Raw genomic sequence first — 8,277 nt, forward strand, 5'->3', positions numbered from 1 at the left:
AAGAACTGCACATATTTACATGTACAGTTTGGTGAGTCTGGACATATGCAAACCTCCATAAAAACATCATCACAATCAAGAGAACAGACATAGCCTACACCTCCCAAAATGTCCTTGAGTCCCTTTGTTTTTTTCCCTTCTTGGTTTTTGTTTTGTTTTGTTTGTTTGTTGGTTTCTGGTTTTGTTTATTTGTTTGCCCAGAGATTCCGCAACTTATGTAGCTGACCACATACCAGCTGTCCAATTGATGTCCACAAATTCTCTGCTGCTACCTGTTCTGTCAGGAGTTTGCTGATACCCAGGATAATAGGGATTATCCTGCCAAACCTCCTCTGTTAACATCAGAGCTGCTGCACTGCCTTCAAGAAGGAGGTGATTCATTTAGTGTAATTCTTAACTTGCTATTTTGTTGTTGTTCCTTAGGCTAAAAACTCAGGGATGAGCATGAAGATGGAACCAAAGCTCAATCTGAGAGACCATATCTTCTTTGTCAACATTTTTGCTGATTCTTTCACTGGTTTTGAATAAACTATTGGCATCTGGATTCTCCTCTTTGTCAAGATGAGTATTTTCCAGAAGGTTGCTCTTTATGTAAACATAAATCTGGAATGGTGAACCCTATAACTTCCATACCAAGACCCACCTGATTTCTAGTGTAACTATAATTTAGAGTTAAAATACACCTAGTTTAATCAACACGAATTACTCAACAAAACAACTTAGGGCATCATGAGCCAATTGTGCCTTGCTGTTATCAAAAGTAGGTAGGTTTTCCTTCATCAAATCATAAAAGACGAATATGAGTCACATTAATTTTAAGATGAGAAAACTAGGGCCAAAAGGCTAAAGCAAACATTTGCTTAGGGCCTGACCAAGTACTAACAATTTTCTTTAAATACAATAAGCCAATTAAGAAAATGATAATGCAAAATGTCAAAATCTAATGTTCTATAAATATTATAACCAGTGAGAACTTAATGCTTAGATAAAAAAGATATTTCCTAACCATGAAAAAAAAATCAGAATAGGAGAATTTAATGTTGATAAAAGTATGTCCTCAAGAGAAAGATTCTAAGATATTTTCCAAAGAAGCTATCACACAAATATCATTACACCAGGGGAAACACTATAACTCTGGGTCATGCTTTGTATGTTTGCTCTCAATGTTTCTGAATTCAAGGCTATAAAAAATGTTAGCCTTTACACTACTAGATTTAAATTTTGGACATAGTATAGCACTGGTATAAGAAAATGGTAGTTTTATTAAACAACCTGCTTAGCATTATTCAAAAAATGTTTCCCGTACAAACTTTCTTCTATCCATGTAAGCTTACTAGAAGAGTAAACTAAAAGTCTATCCCACCACCAACAGACGTGAAAACATGATCTATATAATCTGTCCATAGTGTATTGGAATCTAAACTTTGACATTTATTAGCTATGTAATAGTAGGCAAACTAGTTCCATGGACTTCAGTCTCCTAATCTCTAAAAAGAAGATGGATAATAGAGTAAAGTTAGAGTAAAGATTTCACTTCATAGAAGTGAAATAATCATCAAGTCTTTGCAGAATACCTGGAGCAAAGCAGATAATAAATGCCCACAACAATTTAGTCTACTAAAGCCATAAAGTATTTACTGTATTTACTATTACAATGTCTATAAAACATGTTTTAAAAATTTCTTTAGGTTTCCTGGGTGGCTCAGGGGGTTAAAGCATCTGCCTTCAGCTCGGGTGATGATCTCAGGGTCCTGGGATCCAGCCCCACATTAGGCTCTCTGCTCAGCAGGGAGCCCGCTTCTCCCTCTCTCTCTCTCTGCCTACTTGCGATCTCTGTCAAATAAAGAAATTTTTAAAAAAATGTTTTCTTTAAAATTGCTAAACTATGTATCTAATTTCATTTTTTTTTTTAGTTAAGTAAGCGACTCTAGAAAGTATTATAACAATTATATTGAGGAAACTGAGACCAAGAAAGATTAAGTAACTTGCTCAGCCTCACAATATAATTAATAAGAAAGTCAGAGTAGGTCTTTTTCAATTCATTTATGTGTTCCTTTACCACCCTGTGCTGCCAGCCGCAGGAAACCCTGCCTGCCACTTCAACTCTGTGTCTCCACAAGCTCTCCATGTGACTTTATTCTAGTTAAAGAAACTCCATTTCCTCTTTGCTCTTTGGGTACTCACAGTTCAGTTCTGGTTGTCTTTTTGTTTTAAATTTCTTATAGAGGGGACCTTCTCTAGCTATATATTTTACCATGGATATTGTTTTCTGAAAAGTTTCCTGCAATTTGCCCTACTGTAAGCCAAATTTCAATAAGATCCACAGATAGCAGGAAGAATAGAGAACAAGCAGTCATGAAAAATCTAGCCTTAAGACAATGACTGGGTTTAAGAATGGTCACAAGAACCAAGATGCCCTTCAACGGATGAATGGATAAGGAAGATGTGGCCCATATACACTATGGAGTATTATGCCTCCATCAGAAAGGATGAATACCCAACTTTTGTAGCAACATGGACGGGACTGGAAGAGATTATGCTGAGTGAAATAAGTCAAGCAGAGAGAGTCAATTATATGGTTTCACTTATTTGTGGAGCATAACCAATAGCATGGAGGACAAGGGGCGTTAGAGAGGAGAAGGGAATTTGGGTAAATTGGAAGGGGAGGTGTACCATGAGAGACTATGGACTCTGAAAAACAATCTGAGGGGTTTGAAGTGGCGAGGGGGTGGGAGGTTGGGGTACCAGGTGGTGGGTATTATAGAGGACACGGCTTGTATGGAGCACTGGGTGTGGTGAAAAAATAATGAATACTGTTTTTCTGAAAATAAATAAATCGGAAAAAAAAAAAAAAGAATGGTCACATGATGTAAAATCTGACCACTAAGGTGTTAGAGGAAATGGGCTTATAGGGCTTCTCAGAAATTGTCCTTGCTTTAATAAATAACAACAACAAAAAAATGCTATTCTCTTTTCCTGTCTGTATATTATTATTTAGATGTAACACCTGGATTTACAACAATGCATAAATCACCGGGACTACCAGGGGAGCAAAGTGGAAGGTCTTAATGCCACCACTAATGAAATGAAAGAACTAAATCATGAAGCACTCTACATCTGGACTTTGTTAGGCAAAATAATAAATACCCTTATTGATCAAGTCAGTTTTAGTGCAGTTTCCAATAGCTGCAGCATACCCTCATCGAAATGACACAGTTAAGATGAGCCTTTACTTGGACACTCCGATTCTTTGTCTGGTGTTTTTTTTAAAAGTTATATGATGCTCTACCTGGGGAGATATACCTACTTATGTTAATGTCAAAAACTGAGATTTTAAGACTCCAAGGAAAACCCTTTTGAACAATTTAGGGAAGGGTAGTATATATGAATCTAAAATGTAAATTCTTCTTAATCAATCATCCACACTGTAGCCAAAATGTTAACACATAAACTAAGTTTCTTAAACTTATTTAAAATTATTTTCAGACACTCTAAGCCTATTACTTACAACAGTCTTTCTCACTCATGGCTGAACATTTTAGTAACTTAGAGAGATTTTTTAGAAATAATGATGCCTGAGTCCTCTACCTCCAGAGATTTTGACATACAAAATCTGTATATGGCCTGGGCATCATCATGATTAAATGTGAAGTCAAGGTTGAAAACCCCTGCCCTACAGATTAATTCAGTTTGTTTAGGGTGAGACCTGGACCATATGTCTCCAAGTGATTACAAATTAGCTAGGATTGAGAAACACTAGCTCATGAGACAAAGTACAAATTCCATATATGGGATACAATACATTTTATTACCTCCCTCCAAATATTTTCAAACTGCTTTCCTAAGCAAGGACTCCTTTCTTGCTCTATGTTCTAGTCACTCTATCTTAATTAGAATTTTTATTCACTCATAAAACAGAAAAACTCAAAAACCAGTGGCCAAAATAGAATAAAAATGTATATTTTTATACTATCAAAAAAAAAGTTGAAGTACACATTGATTTTTCTAAGATATTATCAGAGTCCCATACAATATTTTATTTTATTTCATTTGCTAGAACTTAATCGTATGGACACATCTAGCTACAAGGGAGACTGACCACATTGCTCTTACAAAGTCAGTATTCTAAAATGTATGGGAGATGGAGAAGAGATATTGGTTGGCAACTAGCCTTTTTTGCCAAACTACATTAAACTGTTATGAACAACATGCTTCTTTTGTCCCTATGTGCCCTTATGCAACTGTCAAGCAATTCCTTGTCTTTCAAGCCCCAGTTCAACTATCAGATTGGCTGCAAGACTCGCTATTCCCCTTGTTCATGTAAAACTGATTACTCCATCCACTTCTTTATATAGGCATGCATCATTTTACAGCATTTTGTAGCTGGCAAATGCTTCCGTTTTTTACAAATTAAAGGTTCATGGCAACCTTTTGTCAAGCAAATCTATCAACATCATCTTTCTAACAGCATTAGCTCACTCTATGCGTCTGTGTTACATTGTGTTAATTTTCACAATATTCAAGCTTGTTCATTATTATTATATTTGTTATGGTGATCTGTGATCAGTGATTACAATTCACTGAAAGCTCAGATGGTGGTTAGCGTTTTTTAACAGTATTTTTAATTAAGGTATTCACATATTTTTTTCAAACATAATGCTATTGTACACATAACGGACTATGGGATAGTGTAAACATAGCTTTTACATGTACTGGGAAACCAAAACCTCATTTCACTCACTATATTGTAACATCCACTTTATTGTGGAAAATTAGAACCAAACCTGCAATATTTCCAAGATATGCCTGTACAGATTGATATCCTACAATCCAAGATATTGTACGGCACTTACATGTTTACATCATCCTCTCTCTTTTCAGACCTATTAACTCCTTGGGGGCAAAGAAAGTTTTATGATATGAATATTTCTGGCATCTAAAGATATTGTATGGGGGCGCCTGGGTGGCTCAGTGGGTTAAAGCCTCTGCCTTCGGCTCAGGTCATGATCCCAGAGTCCTGGGATCGAGCCCCACATCGGGCTCTCCGCTCGGCGGGGAGCCTGCTTCCTCCTCTTTCTGCCTGCCTTTCTGCCTACTTGTGATCTCTGTTAAATAAATAAAATCTTTAAAAAAAAAAAAATAAATAAATAAATAAAATAAAAAAAAATAAAGATATTGTATGGAACCATGGTTAAAGCACAGACACCCATAACTATCACTTGGGCTCAAGGGCTGACTGTACAACATATTCTGTACATGTAGAAATTAGAGAAATTATATAATACTTCAGTACCTCCATTTCCCTGTCTGTAATTGTACATTTGGGTTAAATAAATAGCCCCACTTCATAATATTATTATGAGGATGAAATGAATTAATAAACTTAAGGCACTTAAGATAGTTTTTGGTACATGGTTAATGCTATAGAAGGAGGAGTTAAAATTGCTGATCCATTGCCTAGCTCAAAATAATGCTACATTTATTGAATGAATGAATCATCTATGTGTAGTGAGTTAAAAACTTTAAATTATGAAGAGATTTATGTGAGAGGGACATAGAAGCATGAGGCATTATCTTTACAATACAGAAGCAGAAACTATTTTTGAAGTTCAAACTATTTTTGAAATGCTAGCATCCAATGTGATACTTTATATAAGTGAGGTCTCAAATCCATGAAACACATTATAAATGATACCATTCAGAGGAAGTATAATTCATTGACAGTAACTGAGAGTAATAGGGGAAGAAGGGGTATAGTTCGAGCTGGAATTTAAAGGATGCACAAAGAAGATGCCTGAAAAAAAGGTGGGAGAGGTGATCTAGAAATGACAGTGTGGTCTATTTTTGAAACAGTGTGAGTAGCTTGACTGGAACAGAGCTTTCAGTCTGAGATGTAGATTTAACAAAAACAGATTTTTAAAAAATATATATTTTATTTTTATTTATTTATTTGACAGAGAGAGAAAAAGAGCACAGGCAGAGTAGCAGGCAGAGAGAGAGGGAAAGCAGGCTCCCACTGAGCAGGGATCCCAGGACCTTGGGATCATGACCTGAGCTGTAAGCAGTCACTTAACCAACTGAGCACACAGGCACCCCTAACAAAAAAAAAAAAAAGAAAAAAAGAAAAAAGAAAAGAAAAGAAAAGAAAAAACAAAACAAAACAAAACAAAAAGACCCAACCACTTATTATTCCAGCCGCAGTGCTAGCTGTTTTCCTGTTACTTGTAAGGAAAAATCTGGATAGATAGAACAAGAATATAGAAATAAGGAGTTCTAAAGAAACCTGTAAGAATGTAGATTTAATGTAGGTAACGAATTTCGTGAAGAACCTAGTGTATAAAAAGATTATGATGTGGTGACTTTCAGCAGCATTTGAAGAAAGAAATGGTCTCCCATCCAAGTACTAACCAGGCCCGACCCTGCTTAGCTTCCGAGATCAGACGAGATCGGGCGCATTCAGGGTGGTATGGCCATAGACTGAAGAAAGAAATGGTCTAGAATCAAGAGGACAGCTAAGACATAATATCTTTAATAAAATGCACTAAAACACATAGCACACCAGGTGCATTCATCCCAGGGCATTAGATTCCCTGTGTAGACAATTTCCTAAAATACAGCTGAGTTTAACAGTCTTTTCTAAGTACATGGTGGAATATCCAGACTGGGGGGCAGGGGAAGATAGCTACTTTAACAACACATTAATATCAATACTTTTAACTGACACAATGTTACATTATTTACTTTTAGATTATGAAGGGGGATCACGAAGCTGACAAACATCTCTCTCCTCATGTTGCCAAATATCTGAAGATTTACCTACATTGATTACCTCATTGGAATTGAATAAAGTGTGGGAGGAGTTTCTATTTGAGTATCCTCAATCAAAATATCTTTTGTTTAAACTCATGCTTTAATACTTTGTTTTAGTAACAGTCTTTATATGGAAGCACATCCTTTTTTGGAGGCATTTTCTTTGTATATTCCCCCAATTTCCCTGTAGTGATTAAAAACATTTCAGCAACAAGAGATCGGATACAGTGATGCCAATAAGATGGGGAACAGAAAGCCCCAGACCCTCCTTTCACCCATGGAGACACTAATTCAACAATACATGCACCAATTTTCTTTGTGTGAAATCCACAAAACCCTTAAGAGTCTCTTACACCCCAGGCAAGTAAAAAAAAACAACAACAAAAAAAACAGCCAAATCCAAGCTGGTAGGGAAAATTCTCCACCCCCCTCCAACCCCCCCGCCCAGTGTAGTGCCACATGATCAGGAGAAAACTCCCAGATTGTAGTTTCTCCCTGGGGAGGGAAAGAGAAGACTGGACCATACAGCCAGTGCACTGTTTTTTTTTCAGAAGAGTTACTTGAGAGACTGGCTTCTGTCTTGCCTACCTCTGAGTTTAGATGGGAACCGATATATTCTAGATGCCTGAAGGCCCCTGACAAAAATACTAGGGAAGATGCTGTTACTCCATCAGGCCCGGTGGTATAAGAGACAGAAGCCAATATAGCTCACTGACATCCCCTCAGGAGAGACAATGAAGAATGGAGTGTACATATCCAATATTCTGGCTTTTCAGGGAAGTATTTAAAAAATCAGTCTGTGTCTAACCCAATTTTGGTCACTAACGGAATCCACATACTCTAGATGCAAGCCTTCGAGAACAAAAAATATATGGCAGGATGTTGCTGCTTCAGAGTATCCGTGGTACGACAGATGGACACCAGAGGGAGCAAGAGATTGTGATCTCTTAAAAAAAGAAACTGGCCAGATCCTTCTAAATCTACAAATCCAAAGACACATCCATAGAAAATGGCTTGTGGGGTGCCTGGGTAGCTCAGCTGGTTAAGCACCTGTCTCTTGGTTTGGGCTCAGGTTGTGATCTCAGGGTTGTGAGACAGAACTGTGGGTCAGGCTTAGCACAGGGTCTGCTTGGGATTCTCTCTCTTCTTTCCCTCTGCCCCTCCTGCCACCCACACTCGCTCTCAAATAAATAAATAAATAAATAAACATCAATGTGAAAGAAAGAAAGAGAGGAAGGAAGGGAGGGAGGGGAAGTGAAGGGTAAGGAAGGGAAAGGAAGGAAAGGAAAGATTTGAAAGGTCCCTAGTATCTCCAGCTAGGATGACGGGTGAAGGTCTTCCCTTATTAAGTCTTTAAAGACTAGGAAAGGTGGCTAGGTTTTGTTTGTTTGTTTGTTTTCCAAATAAGTGGACACCAATACAAAGTTACAAGGAACACAAAGAAAAATAGAAATGTAATCAATCAGA

Source organism: Neovison vison, chromosome 5, assembly GCF_020171115.1.
Source record: "Neovison vison isolate M4711 chromosome 5, ASM_NN_V1, whole genome shotgun sequence".
Taxonomy (NCBI): Eukaryota; Metazoa; Chordata; class Mammalia; order Carnivora; family Mustelidae; genus Neogale; species Neogale vison.